The following is a 23,275-nucleotide window of genomic DNA, read 5'->3' on the forward strand; positions in this document are numbered from 1 at the left end:
AAACCCTGGGACCAAAACACTTGCTTCTCCAAACCTGAAATTGATAGGACACCACTTGCGCAAAAGGTACGTCTACACTGTGGAATTAACGCAGCTTGACACCACTTGAATTGCCATGGCTCAATGGGATCATGGGAGGTGTATTCTTATAATATCTTCTTTAGCTATCTCTACCAAAGAGCATGACCAACCTACAACTCCCAGGATCTCATAGCATACAGAAGCATGGGCAAACTTTGGCCCTTCCCTTGAGATGTTTTGGACTGCAACTCCCACAATTCCTAAAAGCCTCAGGCCTCTTCCTTTTGCCCCTCAGCCACTTAAGCTTTTGGCTACACCTCTTTTGCATAGAGACTGACATCCTCTTGACCTGCATTAAAACCCTGGGATGAAAACACTTGCTTCTCCAAATCTGAAATCGATGGGATGCCACTTGCGCAAAGGGTATGTCTACACTGTGGAATTAATGCAGCTTGACATCACTTTAACAGCCATGGCTCAATGCTCATGGGAGGTGTATTCTTATAGTATCTTCTTTAGCCATCTCTACAAAAGAACATGACCAAACTACAACTCCCAGTTTACGTGGCTGAGAGGGAAAAGAAAGGGGCCTGAGGCTGTTAGGAATTGTGGAAGTTGCAGTCCAAAACACTTGGAGGGCAGGCCAAAGTTTGCCCGTGCCTGGCATAGAACCATGACAGTTAAAGTACTATCAAACTGTATTAATTCTAGTGTAGATGCACTCAAAAGTCAGCCTGTTTCCCAGTCCTCTTAGGTGACCTTGGGTAAGTCGCACTCTCTCAGCCTCAGGCAGAGGAAAGCAAGGGCAAAGCTGAACCACTCTTGCCAGGGTGGGGTGGGCGGACCTAGGAAACCACAGGAAGGCACACAACCACTACAACAAAAGGATTGTATCAAATGATCCCATGGTCTGTTGATTGTTTTGCCCACTCTTGAGTTTGTGAATGAAGGAAGAAAACTGCAAGTAACTGCAATGTCATGTAACAAGTGAGCAGAAATGGAGTTTCCAACAGAGGTACGCCTATTTGCAACCAAGTGTTTCCTTTTATTTTCTTCCTTCGTTCACAAACTCACGAGTGGGGAAAACGGCCCTCGAGGAGATCCCTTTTACACGCCCATTTTGTTGTGGTGCCTTCGTGTGGTTTCCTAGGGCCACCCACCCCAGCCGGGGGTTTCCCTGTCCGGAGTGGTTCAGCTGTGCCCTTGCCTTCCTCTGCCTGAGGCTGAGAGAGTGCGACTTACCCAAGGTCACCTATGGCTGAGGTCTCCAGAGTGGGAGCCCAACTGCAGTGAGGTGTAGACCTCTCTCATTTCTGTCAGGGCTGCTCCCAAGGTGAGGGCGGGAAAGAGCAGCGCTTTAGACGCCCAGGGTGGTGCCTTCAGGGCTCCCAAACAGAAAGCAGGTGAGACACAAGGCAAACGCAAGCCTTTCCCTCTGTGGAAAAGGGCAGGAAACCAAGCGAGGGCTACTTTCCGCAAGTCGGAGCGGCGCCTTACCTGTTTCGGGGTCTTGGGGGGTGGTTGGAAGCAGGCCGCCCTCTTGGCTCCTTCCCTGTCCTTCCCCCTCCTCCTCCTCCTCCTCTTCCTCCCCTGCCCTCGGCCACTACCTCAGGCTCAGTTCAGAAGGGCTGCCTCGGCTGCGCCCTTCGCCGCCGCGTTTGTAATCCGTCATGGCTTTCTCTCCCTAGTAGCGCAGCAACACTGGGAAAAGTTGGAAGTGGTGAAGGTGGAGGGAAGGAAGGAGAGAGAGAGAGAGAGAGAGAGAGAGAAGGGGATTCGTCGCCTCCTCCTTACAACTTGCTGGGAAGGGAAGGGGAGAGAAGGAGGGAGGGAGGCGAAGGCTGGCTGGCTGGCTGGCTGGGCGCCGCGCTCCCGTGCACACGCGGCCAATGGATGCGATGTGACAAGGGGCGAGCGGTGCGGCTCCTTCTCGTCCTCGTCCTCCTCCTGCCTGCCTGCCTGCCCTCCCTGAGGGGAGAAGAGCGCCACTCACGCCTCACTTCCAGCAGCTCAGCCCAGATCCAGGCAGGCAGGCAGGCAGGCAGGCGGGGGGGGGGGGGGGGGGAGGGGGGGAGGAGGGCTCAGCCTGAGCAGAGGAGGGGGAGCAGGACAAGGCCAAGCCAACACGGCCCTTCCTTGCCTCTCTCCCTCCTCCCTATGTACACACATGCACTGTTCACACGCAGAGCTCACAATGACAGCTTTTCCACAGAAAAGCCAGTTGCAAGTTGGAAGGAGCCCCCCCCCCCCTTGCTTTCCACTCTCTCCTCCCAGCCAGCCACCCTCAATGCCAGGGTGCTGGCAACAGGAGAAGATATTCCAGGAGCCTTAGGTAAAGGTAATGTTTTTCCCCCTGACATTAAGCCCAGTTATGTCTGACTGGGGGTTGATGCTTATTTCCATTTCTAAGCCAAAGAGACAGCATTGTCCGTAGACACCTCCAAAGCATGGTGTTCCATTATCTTCCCACTGGAGTAGTACCTATTGATCTACTCACATTTGCATGTTTTCGAACTGCTAGGTTGGCAAAAGCTGGGGATAACAGTGGGAGCTCACGCCGCTCTCCAGATTTGAATCTGCAACCCTTCGATCAGCAAGTTTAGCAGCTCAGCGGCTTAACCCACTGCACCACTGGGGGCTCATCCAGGAGCCTTACTATGGTAATTATTTACATTATTATTTGTATCCTGTCTTTCTGCCAGTAGGGACTCAAGGTGGCTAACAATGGCATGACATAGTATTTTTGAAACAAGGCAAATACTAACACATAATGTTATTTTTTTTAAGTTAAGTATTTGTGAGATGAGCGTCAAAGTTAAAACACAGTTAAACAAAAACAACACACACTAAAAAGTATTTTTAATCAGATATAATTTTAGGGCATTCTTGTAGAGTTTTTTTTGCACTGAATTCAGATCTGTGTTTATTTTTTCTCTATCACGTGTACACGTGTACTTTGCAATGAGGCTAATCGAATAATTAATGCATTTACCACTTTTTTCATGTCAGGAGCAACTTGAGAAACTGCAAGTCGCTTCTGGCATGAGAGAATTGGCTGTCTGCAAGGACACTGCCCAGGGGACGCCTGGATGTTTTGGTGTTTTACCATCCTTATGGGAGGCTTCTCTCATGTCCCCGCATGGGGAGCTCAAGCTGACAGAGGGAGCTCATCCGTGCTCTCCCCAGATTCGAACCTGCGACCTGTCGGTCTTCAGTCCTGCCAGGTTTTAACCCACTGCTCCACTGGAGGCTCCGATTTACACACTGATATTAATAGAATCTAATTGATAAAAAGGTAAAGGTAAAGGTAGTCCCCTGACATTAAGTCCAGTCATGTCTGACTCTGGGGTGTGGTGCTCATCTCCATTTCTAAGCCGAAGAGCCAGCGTTGTCCGTAGACACCTCCAAGGTCATGTGGCCGGCATGACTGCATGGAGTGCCGTTACCTTCCCGCCAGAGCAGTACCTATTGATCTACTCACATTTGCATGTTTTCAAACTGCTAGGTTGGCAGAAGCTAGGGCTGACAGCGGAAGCTCACGCCGCTCCCCGGGATCGAACCTGCAACTTTTCAATCAACAAGCTCAGCAGCTCAGTGCTTTAACCCACTGCGCCACCGGGGGCTCAATCTCATTGATATCAGTGTGCAAATGCATTAATTATTCAATTAGCCTCATTGCAAAAACTACATGTGATAGAGCAGTGTTTCTCAACCTTCCTAATGCTGTGACCCCTTAATACAATTCCTCATGTTGCAGTGACCCCCATCCATAACATTATTTTCATTGCTACATCATAACTGTATTTTGCTACTGTTATGAGTTGCAATGTAAATATCAGGATGTATTTTCATTCATTGGATCACATTTGGCACAAATACCCAATATGTTCAGATTTGAATACTGGTGGGGTTGTGGGGGGATTGAATTTGTCATTTGAGAGTTGTAGTTGCTGGGATTTATAGTTTACCTACAATCAAAGCGTATTCTGAACTTCACCAACAATGGAATTGAACCAAACTTGGCACACAGAACTTCCATGACCAACAGAAAATGCTAGAAAGGTCTGGTGGGCATTGACTTTGAGTTTTAGAGTTGTACTTTACCTACATACAAGGCAATCAGGCTTCTCAACTGTTAAACTGATATACCTAGATATCTCTTTGAACTGTTAGGGACAATGATACGCCAGTGCACAAAAACATAGGCAGAGAGAGAGAGTGAAACAAACAGAAGTGTTTGTTTCAGTTGCTGAAAAAACATCTGCTCTCCCTTAAAACATCTTGGTTTCAATCATGCTCTCAAAAGGCAAAAATAAGCAGACTTCTTTAAAAGTAATATGCTTGGTTTAGTAACAAACTTCATGTATTCAGCATACAGGTACATTGCTTATCAGTCCAGTTATAGATAGAATTTAAAGTAGTTTCTCTGTGCAGATAACACAGGGCATTTTTCTCAAAATCAACAGTTCATAGTCTAGAGCAATGGTTCTCAATCTGTGGGTTCCCAGATGTTTTGGCTGCCAACTCCCAGATATCTTAACAGCTGGCAAACTGGCTGGGATTTCTGGGAGTTGTAGGCCAAAACACATGGGAACCCATAAGTTGAGAATCACTTGTCTAAAGCATCTCTCTGGTCTGAGAGTCTAATAGAGTCAGTTCTGTAAAGCATTCTGTTTCTATAGCCTTCTAAACGCATACTGTTTCTACTGGCATCTGAAAGCATATTGTTAAATGGAGTCTGAGTCCTGAACAATCCAAGATCTGGTCACATGCTCTGTAGCCCCTCCCACAACATAGAGTTAAGGAAAACTGCATAGTAATATACACATATATAATTCAGTAAGCAACCTGAATTACATTCAAACAAATAACTAGTGGAGCGCAGGCCCGTAGCCAGGATTTGGTTTCGGGGGGGGGGGGGGGTGAATTTTTTTCAGGGGGGGGGGGGTTGGGGGGGCTGAGTTTCGGGGGGGGGCTGAGTCTGAGTGAAAGAGGGTCTAGCCTAGCAAACCTTTTGTATCATTACCCCAATACCCCCATGCATATGGGATATATTGAGTAGGGTGATCAGATCATGATATGAATAAACATAACAGTTTAAATAATGCACCAGTAAGGCCTTTTCGCGAACCACCATCAGAATTTCGGGGGGGGGGGCTGAAGTCCCCCGAGCCCCCCCCCCCCCCGGCTGCATGCCTGAGTGGAGGCTTGAAGAAGGTTGCTATTTCGAACATGGTACAGTTCCATTATCCAGGCAGAGGCCAAAAGGGGCACATTTTAATAACTAGACAGCCCCCAAGATCCTAGTCACAGCATCACAAGCAACCTGGCCCTCATATTGCCCTATTATAATTATTTTTATTATTAGAATTACATTTCTTTGTATCCCGTCTTTATCTCTGTGATTGAGATTTTCTGCACTCATGCCAGGCTGTTGAATAAATTCCAAAAATATTACTACTACTACTACTACTACTACTATTATTATTATTATGATTCCCTGCTCTCCTCTCTTAAAGGAAACATTGGCCCCATCTCCACTGACCATTTAATTTATTTCAAAGCCAGCTTTAAGCTGCAGTGGCCAGACAACAACAAACTCCCATGAAAGCATGCGGATGAAAGTCCTGAATACTCATCAGTGCTCTGTGGCTTGTGTCATTACCCTGAGGACCTTAATCTGGTTCCAGGAACTGTTTCCACTGCTGAACAGCTCTCACAGTTGGGAAAAACTTCCTGACTGTGAGAGCTGTTCAGCAGTGGAACTCTCTGCCCTGAAGTGCAGTAGAGTCTTCTTCTTTGGAGACTTTTAAACAGAGGCTGGATGGCCATCTGTCAGGGGTGCTTTGAATGTGATATTCCTGCTTCTTGGTAGGGGGTTGGACTGGATGGCCCATGAAGTCTCTTCCAGCTCAATTCTATGATTCCCTGTGTAATCATCTGCACAGTGATACCACTTTCTTCAATGCAGGTTTGAAACTGCATCAGATGGTTGGTGTATATGTGCCGTCAAAGAAGCCGTGGGATTTGCAGGGGATAGATTCGGACAGCTGAAAATGTTTGCTCCTAGGATTGATAACATCACAATATGAATTTTGGGATAGGAACAAGGAATGTGGGAGCGAGCAGTCAAGTGTGAGGCTGCCACATTCTGCTTACCCTGAAAAATACCTGTGTATGTATTGCCTTTCAATCGCACTGAAAAGCACCTGATCCTCTCAGATCTTGGAAGCTTAGTAGATTTAGTCCTGGTTAGTAGTTGGGTGGGAGACAATGAATGCACACCAGATGCTGTAGGCTATATTTCAGATGAAAGGAACTGGCAAAGGGATTCCTTGCTTTAAAGAACTACATGAAAAAATCATGGAGGGTGTCATCATTAGTCAATAGGCACATATATGCAAATATAGGAGGTAGAGCAGTTCGGATCTTATTTAACTAATTTATGAAGCCATAAAAATCTCCAGCAAGCATGCAGGGAATGAGGAAGTACTTAATCAATGTCACAGATGGACAATGAAGCAACAGCTCCCCTGGTGGCCAGAAAAAGTTGGAATGTTAAATAACCTCTGACTGTCTGTCTATATTTGTTGTGTGTCTATGGCAATGAATGTTTTCCTGTATATGTACATTGTAATCTGCCCTGAGTCCCCTGTGGGGTGAGAAGGGCGGAATATAAATACTGTAAATAAATAAGTAAATAAATAAATAAATATCAGTCTGTTCAGGGATGGCTAACTATGAGCCATAATAGAAAGAGGTCATTGTATTTCAGAATATGCAATGTGAGGAGAAATGTTGGGATGGCCTTGTTTTCCTTTTTAGAGAACATCTGGACAAACTTAAAAATAATGCTGGACTAGTTAGGTTCTTGATATTTTTCAGAAAGATAACTGTTCATATGGAGGTGTAAAAACACAATATTCCTTCCTGATACAACTTGATTTTTCCCTGACAAACATGCTTGTCTCTGTCCTGCTATGAATGCTGTAACTTTCACATTTTTAAGGTACCAATGCTAGGTGACTTGGCAGAGGCAACTGGTGACTTTCATGTGCGTGTATGAATTGAATATGCTTTATGCTGTACTATAAATTTTGAAAGAGCTTTCCAAGGTTCTGAATCCTGTCAGGAAAATAAGTTTAAAACCTTAGAGATGTTCACGCTAAAACTCAGTGGAATAACCCTGGAATGGAAGCTTCCAGCCACCACTGTGACACAGTAGTAATAATGGCAACATCTTGGCATGCTTAATTATTTTAACATTTATTTAGTTACAAATAAATGGAACGCCCTTCCCATGGAGGTAAGATCAGCCCCCTCGCTGATGGTGTTCCATAGAAGGTTAAAAACCTGGATGTTCGAACAGGCATTTGGTTAATTCGGTGCAATGAATGTAATGATTAAAGGATTGGTAATATGGACGATGAAACTGGATCACGATTTTAGTCAGGAGATGCATTGGATTGTTATTGATGTGCGAATATTGTGTATTATGCTTTTATGGTTTTAAATTGTATACTGTTGACTGTTGTATTTTGTTGTAAACCGCGTTGAGTCGCCGGCTAGGCTGAGAAACAGCGGTATACAAGTATAGCAAATAAAATAAATAAATAAATAAATAAATTGTCGCACTTATATCCTGCCTTTCCACTTAAATAGCACTCAAATCAGTTTTAAAATGGCTGACAATGAACTGAACAGTAAAGAAATTAAATTTATCATTAAAATCAAAATATACAATTATATCATTTATTCAAATCCATAATTATAAGTAATAATAATTACCAAAACTGCTTAACTGGTTAGTTTGAAGAGATGTGTCTTCACACTCTAACTAAAAGTAGCAAGAGTAGGGAGCAATCGTAACCCTAAGGACAATGCATTTCATATTCTGAAAGTAACACCAAGAGCCCAACCAGAGGGCCTTTGTAGGGGGCAGTATTCTCCAAAGTGCCAAGCAGGTTCATAATGAATCAGACTGTCCCTTGGATAGCCAGGCTCTGAGCCATATAGGATCCAGTTCTAAATTTACTTCCTGTTAAACCCTCGGAATTGTTATATGGCCACTTAGGCTATCAAGTGTGTTCACAATTTCTTCATGTTGTGACTTTTTACCTGGATCTCTTTCTTAAATCATTGCTGTGGCTCCAACTCTCCAACTTCCTTTGATTACCTTCTCAAATTCCACATTTTATTCCATCCTACACAAAATCCATCCAATGAATTCACTTTCTTGACACTTAATGATATCTTTGAAATTTGTCTACATGGAATGCAACCATTCAAGAAGTTTCACCAAGATTTCACCCACTTTTACTCTACTGTCAGCTTGCACCTAGAAAAATCCACACAATAGATTCACATTCTTATAGAATCATAGAATCATTGAGTTGGAAGAGACCTCGTGGGCCATCCAGTCCAACCCCCCTGCCAAGAAGCAGGAATATCGCATTCAAAGCACCCCCAACAGATGGCCATCCAGCCTCTGTTTAAAAGCCTCCAAAGATGGAGCCTCCACCACACTCTGGGGCAGAGAGTTCCCCTGATGAACAGCTCTCACAGTTCTTCCTAAAGTTCAGGTAGAATCTCCTTTACCGTAGTTTGAAGCCATTTTCTGCATCCTAGTCTCCAGGGCAGCAGAAAACAAGCTTGCTCCCTCCCCCCTATGGCTTCGCCTTACATGTTTATACATGGCCATCATGTCGCTTCTCATTCTCTTCTGAAGGCTAAACATGCTCAGCATTTTAAGCTGCTTCTCATAGGGCTAGTTCTCCAGACCCTTGATCATTTAGTCGCCCTCCTCTGGACACATTCAGTTGTCAACATCTCCCTTCAGTTGTGGCACCCAGAATTGGACATAGTATTCCAGTTGTGGTCAAACCAAGGCAGAATAGACGGTAACATGACTTTCTTGGATCTAGACACTATACTCCTATTCATGCAGCCCAAAATCCCATTGGCTTTTTTCTTGATACTACAGTTCAACTGCACTAGTACAACATTATCAAAAACTCACAGATCACTACACATACTTACATACTTACCATATACAGCCCCAGCTTTCACCCAGAATGCACCAAATCTTTTATTTTCGGGCGCACCCTCAGTTCCACAAAATAGAGACTCAAAACTCTTGGATTTACAAGAGGCATTTTTCAAACTACAGTACGGTACCCAGCCAAATAAGTGAAGAAAACATGATTGATACCTAGAAACCATCTATTTAAAGACAGAGAAAAGCACAAATGTCAGAAAACCCATAGTTGCCATTCCTTAACTGATGCTGAAACCATCGGCATCACATAATGACCTAAAATCAATTTTAGAGAGCAGAACAGGCCGTCCCCAAGTTATGAACAAGATAGGTTCTTGAGGTTTGTTCTTAAGTTGAATTTGCTTGCAAGTCAGAACAGTTACATTCTTAAGTATAACTCCAGTCAAAACATAGGTTTTATGGCTTTAGATAGCACAGGGAAGGGTGAACACCCCTGTAGTCTTTGTTTTGTTGTCTGTGCTCCTGTTAAGAAGATTTCACCTCAGTATCTGTCCCTGTCATCATTCGATTTTGAAAAAAATGCTTTTTGTGGAAACAGGGATTGGTGAGAAACCTTCAGTGGACACACCTTTCCCCTTAATAACTCTTACTGAATGTGAATGTGTGCTGGTACAGCTGTACCAGAAGCTCCCACTTTATTTGCTTTGTATTAAGTGTTTGCTTGCAGCCCAAGGCTTGGGATTTTGCAGAAGGGTGGCTTCCTGTTAAAGTTTGCAGTTATAGGGCAGGCTACCTGTCCATCATCATTAGGTTCCTTAGTTCCACCCCCTTTTGGGTTTTCAGAAGAGAAGGGAGCCATTTTTAGTCAGTCACACACAAGGAAGCTAGTCTATAGGACGCAGACAGCTCGTCCCGTAGGAAAAGCTTCATTCCTCAGGATCATCTGGGGATCATCCAGGGAAATAGGAACAGAAGGAAAAGATCCCAGATACTCTGGCTGAGAGCTCAGCCTTTCAGCCTCACAGCACCAGAGGGGAAAACAGCCCTGAAGTTCCCACAGAACAGCATTACAGAACCATGAAATTCCAGCTGGAATATCTTCAAGCCTTGGCTGGTAGGTTTACTCAATGTCCAGATGCATTTGGGATCAGTAGTAAGACCCAGACCAGCGAGGCCCAGATAATAAACAGCCTGGGTTCTTCCTCATGCTGAGAAAGTACAGTTAATCCAAGTCAGTGCCAGTCTCTTAAAGACTAGAATAAGAAAACCTTAAAGTGTTGTTTGAAGATTTGTTATTTGTTCCTTAATAAAGACTTTGTTGTACCATTAAAGACTCCAAAGACCATCTTTTCAGGAATTCCTTAACAATCTCTCTTTGAGGCACCCTGGCTTCCCACTGGGTTTAAAGTATACGTCCTATAGATTAAAGACAATTTGTTCAGACCCAGTGCACGACAGAACAGAATGTCTCTTCCTAGGGGTAGATTTCTCTCACTTCCTGTTGTCTCACTCCCATTCTTAACTATGAGTCATTCAGAAGTCAGATGTTTGTAATGCTGGGATCGCCTGCATAGCCCTCTCACCAGCTCTGTAGGCACATTTTTACTGGCCTACAGACAACCTCCAAAACTTAAACAAATACTTACAGCAGGATACATAATACAGGTGGAAAAAGACCCTGCTGCAAACTGAGATGCTAACTCTGCCCCCACATTTACACACATTCATTCTGGGAGCATATTACTGGGACCAATAACATCACCGACAACAATAGAAGTGTATTTATTAGCTCCAATGTGATTGCTATCTTATGCTAGCAATGTTAATCTATACTTTATATAAGACAAACAAGAGAGTTTGATAAAGCTGATATTAGAAATGGCAACACCAAAAAAAACAAACAGTTGCATACCATTTCAACTTTCCTGGACATACACTAAGGGTTGTAATTGCTGAACAAGGAAATTACACAGGAAGACTAGAAAGAGAAATAGCTGGATTTAATTATACTCATAAATTCCAGTCTATTAGCGGAGATATAAACAGACAGTGGCTCCATGGCATATTACATACATTAATACAAGAGTTTTTTCCAGAATGCGTATAACAACATACATTATTTTCAGAGAAAGTTTAGAACCCAAGTAAACTTATTTTTGATAAGTTAATTTAATGTAATACATCGACACTAACTGACCACTATAAAGATCTGAAAAGACTTGTGTATCACCTCACCCAGGCCCCTTCTACACTACCAGATAAAAATCTGCATTATCTGTTTTGAACTATATGGCAATCTATAGTCAGTTCAAAGCAGATAATGTGGATTATCTGCTTTTATAACCTAGATTTTATGGCAGTGTAGAAGGGACCGCAGTTCTTTGAAAAAGCAGAGCAAGAACATGGATCCTATTTCATTCCATCCCATTTTCATAGCTGTATAAAGATGCTCTTTAATCTGGGGTGTAGACATGTGAAGAAGTAGGGTCCATAAAAGCCCATGCTAAAATAAAATTAATTAATTTCATAGGTCCAGATACTTTCTGTTTTCCCCTCCTTCTCCCTTCCTATGTTCTATGCTGCAACAGACCAAAGGCACTTCCACCCAGCCATGTAACCCAGAATATCAAAGCAGATAATCCATAATATCTACTTTGAACTGGGTTATCTGAGTCCACACTGCCATATAATCCAGTTTGATGTGGATTTTATACAGCTATGTGGAAGAAGCCTCAGGCCCCTTCTACATTGCCATATAATCCAGATTATCAAAGCAGACAACCGACATTATCTGCTTTGAACTGGATTATATGAGTCTACACTGTCAGATAATCCAAACCAAAGCAGATAATCTGGATTTTATATAGCAGTGTAGAAATCTACTACTTTTCAGATACCTTGCCTCCCAGCCTTCAGTCCATACATTATAAAATATGTGCAGAACATAATACTGGAAGTGGGAGGAAAATAGAAAATGATAAACAAAAGTAAAAAGGTTTCAAAATGTTTTTTTTCTAAAAAAAAAAGAATGATTATGTTTTGTCTGTATGAAAACAAATGTGATGGCAACCATTTCTTCTTGCTTTTCCTTCTGTTCTGTATTATCAAACTTCAGTCAGTCAAATTTTTGTCTGACTGTATTCTATTCATCCAAAAAGTGAGCATTTGATGTATACAGTCAATGCCACGTGTACTGTGATTCCATGAGACAGATCCCTATTTTTAGCTCACGTTTTCTTGTTTATGCAGAAATTTAGAGGTTAACATAAACATAGAATGTCACTTGCATTCATGACATTACATAGCCAAATGAATCCTTGCTGTTATAAAGATGCAATGTTAAGTTGCAATATGAAGGTGTGTTCATATATACAGCTCAGCAATACAAAATACGTTTGCAGAGGTTTAGATTATTTTTATATTCTATAGTTATAAATGGTTATACTGTTTCATACTATTTTCCCTTATGGGCTACTTTCTTTTACCCATTAATGAAAAGACAATTTGAAAGGTTATGCAAAAATCACAGACACAAAACAAAAGAGTAGAATCAATTTTTGAATTGAAAATTTCTATTCCATCTAAAGTGGATAACCAAGGTTTTAAATTTTTAAAGCACATGAACATATTTTCTTCCATTTCACAAGAAGAAACTGACTGGCTAAATCCTGTTTTAGAATTCTAGAGATACTACTGAAAATAGGACAGCAAGGTTCATGAAGAGAGTTTCCTTGTATTTCATTTTCAACAAATGCCTTGAAAGCTGTGAGTAAAAGAAAAAGAAAATTCTTTTTTTTTTATTCTGGTGGATCCTGAAGTGCATTGTAATAAAAATGCAGAAGAGTTAGGGAGTGTATAAAAGATAATCGCATGCCCTTTTATATGGATATGAAGACAAGTAGCTGGTGTCTACACAGTATAATGTGTTGAATATATTAAGAAATTCAATCATATGTGCAACCAGTATTTTGTCCAATTAAATATATATATTCAGTTTGTATAGAAAAGCACCACCTCTGCTTTTTCAAGAAATATGGGAAAGTGGCAAATAGTGGTATCTTGTCAATGTCTGATAATGGGTTGCTGTAAGTTTTTTGGACTGTATGGCCATGTTGCAGAAGCATTCTCTCCTGACATTTCACCTGCATCTATGGCAGGCCTCCTCAAAGGTTGTGAGGTCTGTTGGAACCTAGGAAAACATTGTATGTCCAGAGTGGGAGAAAGAACTCTCGTCTGTTGGAAGTAGGTGTGAATGTTGCAATTGGCCACCTTGATTAACATTTAATGGACTAGCAGTTTTCAATGTCTGGCTTCTTACTGTCTGGGGGCATCCTTTGTTGGAGGTGATAAGCTGTCCCTGATTGTTTCTTGTCTGGAGCTCCCCTGTCTTTATTTACCGTTATGATTTTAGAGTTTTTTAATACTGCTAGCCAGATTTTGTTCATTTTCATGGTTTCTTCCTTTCTGTTGAAATTGTCCACACACTTGTGGATTTCAGTGGTTTCTCTGAATAGTGTGACATGGTAGTTGTTAGAGTGGTCCAGCATTTCTGTGTTCTCAAATAATATGCTAAGTCCAGGTTGGTTCATCAGGTGCTCTGCTATGGCTGTCTGATAATGATCATGATGATAAAGGCAGAAATACCTTTGACTAATATAATTGCTTACATTTTTAAAATTATGATACTTTGTAATTCCTTTTCCTATCAAACAATTCAGATATAGGAGCCTTCGGTGGCACAATGGGTAAAACCCTTGTGCCGGAAGGACTGCTGACCGAAAGATCGGCTGTTCAAATCCTGGGAGCAGGGTGAGCTCCTGTCTGTCTGCTCCAGCTTCCCATGCGAGGACATGAGAGAAGCCTCCCACAGAATGGTAAAACATCTGGGTGCGCCTTGAGCAATGTCCTTGCAGACAGCCAATTCTCTCAAACCAAAAGTGATTTGCAGTTTCTCAAGTCACTCCTGACATGGAAAAAAATTAGATATATACTCACTTTTTCAGAATGACTAAGAATACTATTTTGATTGTTCACTTATTTCTATATAATAGTTGTTAATTGCTGTCAACTTGTCTTTAATGTTTGGCACTACTATGACAGAGACCTCAAAGACAAGCTGTCTTCAATTGTCCTGCTCAAGTCCTGCAAAGTCAGGGATAGGACTTCTTTGATTGAGTTTATCAACTTGTGATGTTCCTCTTTTCCTTCTGCCTATCACTAATAAGTAAAGATGTCTCATGATACGTCCAAAATTTGATAGCATCAGTTTTGTTCTTTGCTTCTAAAGGAGGAGCTGGTTAGAAAAGTGGTTAAATACAGTTGGAACATATGTTTGAAAAAATTATTTTAGAAAAATAGAATTTGGGACCAGATTTATTTTACTTTGCTCCATGTATAATATTTAAAGTGCTTTGGAAATGTAGGTTTCCAAGTTTTCTCAGCTAATGACACTATAAGTTATATTATTCCTTCTCTCTACTGCTCCCCCGTATCTTTAGTTACTATGGGATGACATGCACATTTTTATGTAATCAAAAGAGACCAGTATACATTAAGTTTGTTTACCAGGTTTGTATCAAGGTAAATCTCCAGAGGGATCATTATTGCTTCTTCTGTTATCCTCTGAATAATAATTCTTGAATGTTTCCCCAAATAATGTATGTCCAATGTATCTGTTGAATATACAGCAATCAAATATAGTTGATTAAAAAGATCAAGCCAATTAGTTATAGACATAACAAATTAATTATTAGTCAATACTGGTGAAGGAATAGAAAATGTTAAAAATGATACCATAATTAATACCTTTATCCCTCTCTTGAACTCATTTGTGTCACTGGCACCCAATTGGGACACGGAAAATGCATGAAGCAATAATGCCAATTATCCTTATAGGGGCATTTTATTTTGGGGACCCAATGGCTCCAGCATTCCAATTAAATATGAGAGATGCAATGTTATTTATGCAGATAAACATATCTGGGGAAAGTCAAAACCACTTATCCCAGGTACCATCATCCTAATAGGTAAACTATTTTTCCAGGTCTGTCAAGCAGTGGTCAGCATCTGGGTGGAAATCATCTTGTGTAACTTCTGCATTATTGTGAAATCTCATCCAGAAAATATTATTTGTGCAAAATTAAAATGTGATATTTAAATATACTCGACTGAGTGCAAAAAACAAATGGGCATAACACAAATTTTCCTGTAACAATCATGGTTGGCATCTTGTTAGTGGCACATATCAGCCTTAGACCTGCACATGTTCTTTTTAATGCAGACATTAGTATTCCTTTTCCTCCTCACAGTACAGAATTGTGGTAGATATGCTTTATGCACAGCCCAGAAGGTGAACCTTGGTTACAACTGGCCATCCATTGAATCCCAAATTTACTATAGAGCTGCTGCAGCCTCCCAGTAGCATTCAGTGTCTGGTGGATAGCAGGAAATGATCCAAAAGTGTCTGGCTATATCCCCATAGCCAGAAGCAAAATTTTCAGCTGTACTTTAGTTCCACATGCAAATTTAATACATCATGCTGTTGTAGGGTATATTCATGACATGAAATATTCTACTTAATCCAAAGTCATCCTTCTTAGGTTTATGTAACATGCTACCAACCAAGATGCTTCTCAATGGGTTTTTCTGTGTATCGTTGTTAATGTTTGGATTTGGGAATTGTGGTGGTAGGTAGGACCAATCAGCTGCATATTTGTTGTTCAGTTATAACTAGGTAAGCTATATGTTAGAGGAAGGAATTGGTGGCAAAACAGCCTTAGAGTATTCCTTGCCTAAGAAAACCCTGTGGAATTAATTCTGTGACATTATTGGGATTGCTATAAGTCAACAGGAAACTTGAGGCACATACACACACACAAACACAAGCAAACTGAATGACAAGGAATCACAACATAGGTTTTTGATCAAAAGAACAAACACCTCTTGTTCTCTTGACCTGTTTATTTCAAAAGCTAACAATCCAGAGAGGAGGACATCATTACTGTATTCTGATTATTTTGTCCAGCTGTTGAAAAAAGTAAGCTGCTTGCCAAACCACAAAAACACAAGAGGCTGATTAGGCCATTTATGCATATTTGAATATACATCATACTAGAGTTTATGTAGACGCTTCATTAATTTTTAAAGGTGAGTTCTGTGTTAGCATCTTTTCCTTGGGGGCTCCAGTATGTTGCAAAAGCCACCTCTATTCATATTAGACTATAAAACAAGTTGGTGCTTGTTAGCAAAACTTTACTTCAGATTTTTCTAAACAAATTTTTATATTAGAATCATAAAATACAACTGGAAAGATTCACAAGCAATATAGGAAAACTGATGTTGCTAATCAAAATACAATGTAAGAATTATTAAATATTGTGTTGTCAAAGTCACTGTAGATATTATTACAAGCTTGAGTAATTTAGCAGGGTAAAATTGTTATCATTTTCAAATGCTATTAAACTGTAGTAAGGTGATTAAGTAGGAAGGTGAAACTGTTCATAAAAGTATTATGAAATAGCTATGTACGCAAAGAGAGGTACTAGCAATGTTGCAAGCTTGCTTGATAAAAGTTAGGCAATGCAAAATTATTTATTGTTCTTCTATGTGTGATGGAAACATTTTAATTAGGTTGTCTCCTCTTGCTGTAGAGGCAAAACAAGGTAATGTTTCAGAAGCAGCAGCTCCTCTTGCTAAACTCCTTACTTGACTTCACCAAAGAAGGTGTCTTCTGCACCCCTGTAGCTTCTATCCTTCCATTTTCCATTTCCCCCTTTTTGAACATTAAAAATACTTCTGTTGGGTTTTTTTACCTTCTTCTTCTACACTCATTTCTCCTTCCTTACCCTTCCTGCCCAGTTTGCTTGTATGGAGAGGGGAACAGGGAAATTACTCAGAAGTCATTGATACACAATGTGAATAGTATGACGAACAACCACTCACTGTCTCCTCCAGGAGCCATTCAAATACGCACAGCTTGAAACTCCTCTTTGATGCCACCTTCAGAAGACTTACTACTGGGATGTCTCCTCCTTTTCCCAGGGTTGTGGGTCAGGCTTCTAAGGTATTTTCATTCTTCATCTTTGCATTTGTCCACTCTGGCAGCTCTGTAACATTAGGAAGCAATTGAATGTGCGGCTATGATGGACAAAGGATTGTGCCAAATCATCCTCCTAGAGGAAGATTTGGAGGAAGGAATTGTGATTATCGGAGAGGACTGAGTCTCTAATGTCCGCTGTTCTTCATGCTCCCTGTCAGTAATCCAGTGTCTGGACTGAAATCAGCTTTACAAATGTCATTTTCTACTATACAGAAAGGTGTCCACGTAAGTGTCTACTAGCCATACGTCTCTACCCTTTACAAAGCAACATTTTTCCCTCAGTCCAGCAGTCACTTCCCTCTTTCTTCAAGCATCCATCTTGAATTTGATGCTAGATTCAAACTGCAGTGGTTAGATAATGCACATTGCCAATGCATGCTAGAGAATTGATTAAAGGGAATAAAATGCATACAGAAAAATTGGGGGGAAATCCAAAATAAGCCCCTTACAATGCAGGACTAATGCAAACCACATCACACTGCAAAATTTATTATTTATTTATTTATTTACCTTGCTTATATACCGCTGTTCTCAGCCCGAAGGTGACTCACAGCGGTTCACAACAAATACGAACAGCAAAAATTCAGTGCTACAGTATAAAACAGTCAACAACCCAACACATTACACAATTAATAAACAGTCACTACAATACCCATTCACTGTCATTCAAAACGCATTGTAGAGTGCTTTGTAAAATCAGAAACATGGATACAAGGGCTGTCAAAAATACTATAAGGACCAATCGATTTCTTGGGACAAGTAATGGATTACCCCCAGTGATGTTACTTTTCTTTCTTGTTTCCATGTCATATGCCTCCGGTGCACTGCTGCACATCTCATCTGGAAATGGGAAAAAACATTGTATTTTCCAGCAGCTGTGAAGCCATGTATACTGCAGATTCTGAAATTGGTTCGAGGCACCTTCCACAGTTAACACATTCACTTTCCATTCTCAAACCTGTTCCAGATATGGCAGTCTAATCATCAATACAGCAAAATGAGTTTCTGCAAAACTGACCTAAGTGATTAGTATAGATGAGCCCCTAATCTACAAATGCCCCCTTGGGAGAAATTTGTCAACCAATGGCTTCATCCAATTTTTCTCCCTTTATCAAACATTACAAATTGGAAACATTTTCTTCAGTAGAAACATCTTTCGGCAGGTGCACTCTCCACCTTTTTTGCCATTGTCTTCCCAGTTTACTTTGGTTTAGTGATATCTTATTCAAGCATGCCTCCTTCACTTTTTGCAGAGAATAATATTTTGGGTAATTACCATAAAGATCCATTATATGTGGGAAAACCACCTTGAGTCGCTGATTGGATGAGAAAGGCAGTATACAAATACACTAAATAAATAAAATAAACAAATAAATAAAAGGATCTCTATCTACCCTCACCTTTGTTGTGGCTGTTATTCTTTCCAAAACTGTTTCACTTGTGCCAGTGTTGTCTTCATTTCTATCTCTCCAAAATCTTTTTTTTTATCCTTAGCCATGGGCAGAACTGGGAGGGAGCAGCTTGGGTCTATGTATACTTCCAACAGCCTAATACCATTTCAGTCTAATCTCTGCAAATATTATGCAGGCTGTTTTGAAATAAATATTGGCCACATAGGCTCTGAAACTTTGCAGATCCAACAGCTGGTTAGGAAACCAGGACTCAAGACACCACATAATATTAAAACACAGACAATATGTCATGTGAAAATGTAATTAAACTATAAATACTACTACAAATTAAAACATCAATTAAACAGGAAAAAAATTGTAATTCCCCACCCCCACCCCCACCCCCCAAAAAAACTGTTCAGTATAAAAATGTTGCCTGTATTCCATTTTCCTGGGTCCAAAGGAGCCAAGTAGAATTGATATTGGAAATACAATAACAATTTAAGTCTTTCTACATATATTTACCAACAGTACAGCAGAATATATATTAAGTTGGATACATATGCACTGTCCCCAAACTTCTAAGCATCCAGGAAGGTAACAGTGCAGAACTTGATTGCAGAACTCCTCTACCTATACAGCTCAGTAGTATTGTAACACTTGAATACAAATATTAAAACTCTAAATAAAAAACATACAGAATGCAGTGAAGAAAATAATGAATGTATTTATTTTTACCTGAGACAACATCTTTCTAGGAAACTCTAGATTCTCCAGTCACAGTCGAGAACCTAGAAGTTCCTAAAGAGACCATATTAATTAAATTCATGAATAATAAAATCAGCAAAAGTTAAACTTGCAAGTGTGATAGTCGACTGTATACCTGAATGCAGTATAGACATTGCATTCCAAAGAATTTACCTTTTTGTTCCCTCCTAAATCCTCAGCTAAAAATGATGCTGGAATTTGTAGCTCTCTTAAGCCTCGTGGGACGAGCCAGCTAGCGTGGATAACGAATCAGAAATCAGAAACCGAAGACTCCACTAGGATGAAGGCAAATTACAGAGGTTTTTTTCAATTTGTACAAAAGGGACACTTGTATAACATGGCGGCTAGAAGGGTACAAGCAGGCCCGTAGCCAGGATTTCGATTCAGGGGGGTGTGTGAGTTTTTTTCAGGGTGGGTTTCGGGAGGGGGGGGCTGAGTCTGAGTGAAAGAGGGTCTACCCTAGCAAACCTTTTGTATCATTAAACCAATATCCCCATGCATATGGGATATATTGAGCATGGTGATCAGATATATGATATGAATCAACATAACAGTTTAAATAATGCACCAGTAAGGACTTTTCGTGAACCACCATGAGATTTGGGGGGGGGGGGGCTGAAGCCCCTCAAGCCCCCCCCCCCCCCCCCCGGCTACATGCCTGGGTACAAGTGTAAAAACATATTCACAAGCAGACATCGTTATACACAGAAGTTTCAATTCATTGACTGTTCCATTTCGAAATCTCCCTCGCTCTTACCTGATTGGCCAGTTAAGCTGGCCAATGCCTTCCTTGGCCTCTAATTGGCTGGGAGGCGGGTCCAAGCTGGCTCCTGCTCCAATTGGTGAAGGCGCTAGTGACGTACCTGGGAATCTCCTCCCAGTTGGGCAGGGAAGCCTGGAAGCCTCCAATCAGCTAATGGAGGTGGTCAGAGGGAGGGAGGGAGTCCTGAGGGTCATGGCCACCCCTGGGTATGTGGTGATGGAATTTAGCAAACAAGGGAATGTTCAAAAGCCAATCTGACTGGATTATGTAGATATTGCTATCCACAATGGGAGTTGTTTGCCAGGGGACAAAGTGAGAGTCTCCAGAATGTATACTTGGTGATGGGATCACAATCACAGTTTCATTCTGGGCCTTTGTTCTGCAGGTAGCCTGAGGCATGGATGGTCTCCTTCTGGGATCCAGGAAGGCCCTTTGTCCAAGGATTATGACCCATCTCTGACTGGCATCTGGGTTGTGGATATGATGTCTGGAATTGCTTAAGGGAGATGTTACTTGAGTCTACAGTTTCTGGATTCATATATATCTATCTTCATATTATAGAATTTAATAATGAAAGTAATAAAGAGAATAAAAATAGAACATAAGGAGTAGACTCTTTGTGGTGCTTGGTATGAACCAGGGGTGGGGGGATAGATATATAGAGAGAGGGAAGAGTGAGGGTCTTGTCAAGGCTGAGCAGCAGCTGGAAGGGTCATCGCTCATGCGCATGTTTGCAAAAGAGAAAATAAGAAAGAATAAAGAAATATGGAAAAATAATGGTAGCAAGGTAAAGGATATAAATGATACATGGTAGCAAATATCGGGAGAATAGAGGTGTTTGAGTCACTTTGTGGCCATCCAACAACTTCCTTGGCTGGGAGAAAGGGAGGAAGCCAGTTGAGTAGTCTTTGCTGAACCTGTGGAGATCTGCTTCGGTGGGCCAGCTTGGGCTAAACAGTTGAGTTGGGCGGGGGGGAGCCTGCATACAGGGGTTTGGTGGCTATGGAGTGGGGGCTGCTGCTGGCTTTTGTGGGGGCTTCAAAAGAGGTGGAGGAATGGGGGCCATTTCCCATTCATATGGCTCATGGGTTGTTGAAAGATTTTTGGGCTGTATGGCCCTGTTCTAGAAGCATTCTCTCCTGACATTTCACTTGCATCTATGGCAGGCATCCTCAGAGGTTGTGAGGTATGGCTCACCCTTGGGAAACTACAATTCCCACGGTCCAAACCATGTCTTATTTTTATTTGGGGTGGGGTTGCAGGTCTTCGATAACAGAAATGCCACAGCCTTATACAAAGTTAAAAGGGCTTACTCCATAACCTCAGCAGCTCCAGCTCTCTTTTTCCTTTTAACTCGTATGGCAAGAACGGCTTCTTTCTTCCATTTTTGCCTCCTGCTGGGTCAAACCAATATTTATAGGGGTTGATGGAAAGACAGCAAAAAGGGTCTCAAAGAAAAGGGCATTCCAAAGCCTTTCTTGTTTGTGCTCACCAAATATAACTGTGAGAAAAGCAGGAGGGAGAAAAGGGCCTCTCCGTGGATCTGTGGGCTGGAAAGAAGGCAGTCAGCCATTGCATTTACTGGGGTTAGGAGCACAGAATCTCTGCAAAAGTAGAAGAAATTAATACAAATGTGGGGTTTTTTGCCTATGAGAACACCTTTGTGGGAATTTCTTAGGTCCTCCAGTGCTCCTCAATGATCAGTTTCTGGCAGGTGTTCTTTTTAGACAGGACCATATTGATCAGATTCACAACAGTTAAATCCAAATGTATATAGCTAGTTGTAGAGTCTATACCTAAACAGAAATAATTACTAATAATTCCTTCAGATTAAATAAAGTATTTAACCACAACTAGAATAGACCTATTGAATCCATGGGAACGGGATAAAACAATACTGAAATGAATTCCATTTATTCAATGAGCCTGCTCTAGCTGGGACTAACAATTGGATTTAGACCTTCAACTTTTTTTTCCTGCTGGCCCACCTAGAAGTATATAAATGCACAATTAGTTATGTGTGTTGAGGAATATTCAGCCTACTTTAAATACAATTAAAAAGCAAAGATACTATGTTGTTTAGTTAGTTGCTTTCATGTTCCCAATGGCAATTATATAGCCCAGCCAATGAGTGAATCATACTTAAGTTGCTGTGCAATCAGGCTGTGCTAATGACAGGGCTACAAACTTTGTTAAAGTTAATATACTACATATCGTTGGGTCCTATAATTATTATAAGATTTCATAGCAAGGCTTTTTTATGCATTCAGTTCTCCCAAGTGCCTTGAAAGTACAAAGCTGGCCATCCTATTACTAAATGCAGGCTTTGGCTAGGTCTTCTTTAAAGAACACAGCTAATCAGCTATAGACTTTTCTTCTCACGCGGGCAGCAGATGTTCTTCCTTTCATGCCAATGGGGAACCTGGCTGGATGTGGCTGCTGCTGTTCCTTTACATAAGAAAGCTGATTGCTAGAGATCAGAAATAGCTGCTTGTTAACCTCTTTACTAGTGTTAGCAAACCCCCACTCTCCCAAGAAGAAACAAATTAGATCTGCTGTACAGAAATAATCACATATTCCAGAGACAAAATATTACATAGCTAAAGCCCTGCTGCAGCTTTAATTGGTATGAAGCCAATTAAAATGACACTGATGCAATGTTCAACTATTAGTAGTAATAGCATTCACCATATGAAAAGAAATCATTTCCCAGTCTCTCAGTAGTCAAAACTTATTTCCTTTTAATCCTGTTGTTTTGTGTGTCCATTTCAGTCCATATTGTTATGGAAACTGTGGGATGATCTTTTGTAAAATAGTCAGAGATTGCCCTTTGTATTTCCCTTAATAGAAGGTAATACTTAGCACATTTTTCGATCCATGGATGAGCAATCTTACCTGCATGAATGCAATCTCACTCCAGATGGGGTGAAGGCATGGCAGGCTTTCTATTTGAAAAGAGAAAAGTGAATTTTATGCAACTTGGATCTGATGAAATGCACTGCAGTGAAATAAAAAAGCGTATACACTTGTCAGTGGTTAGTTTTAAATGGCATCTAATAGGAACTGATAGGGAGGGAAGCAGTGCTATCTTCACAACAGCTGTTTCCTGGCAATTTGATGCAGGTTTGGCAAATATGCTGATGCTTGCTTCAGGGGTAAATAGGCCAGGCCTCTATCAAGTTGCTAGCAAATAGCTGTTGCGAACACAGCACCCCTACTGATCAGTTTATCTCAGA

At 41.1% G+C, this 23,275-nt stretch overlaps 1 protein-coding gene across 5 annotated transcripts in view; it reads right to left on the reverse strand.

Moving 5' to 3' along the window:
* Positions 1-2,034, reverse strand: part of SHANK2 (SH3 and multiple ankyrin repeat domains 2) — a 410,725-nt gene extending 408,691 nt beyond the window's left edge. For 3 of the 5 annotated variants that reach the window (XM_060765238.2, XM_060765278.2, XM_060765229.2), the window contains exon 1: positions 1,519-2,033. The gene's annotated coding sequence lies outside the window, so the exon portion shown is untranslated. Of the gene's footprint in view, positions 1-1,518 lie in introns of all 5 variants that reach the window. The other 2 variants (XM_067462710.1, XM_060765248.2) reach the window with 1 other exon arrangement.
* Positions 2,035-23,275: the final 21,241 nt, after the last annotated feature.

This window comes from Anolis sagrei, chromosome 1 (genome assembly GCF_037176765.1).
Source record: "Anolis sagrei isolate rAnoSag1 chromosome 1, rAnoSag1.mat, whole genome shotgun sequence".
Taxonomy (NCBI): Eukaryota; Metazoa; Chordata; class Lepidosauria; order Squamata; family Dactyloidae; genus Anolis; species Anolis sagrei.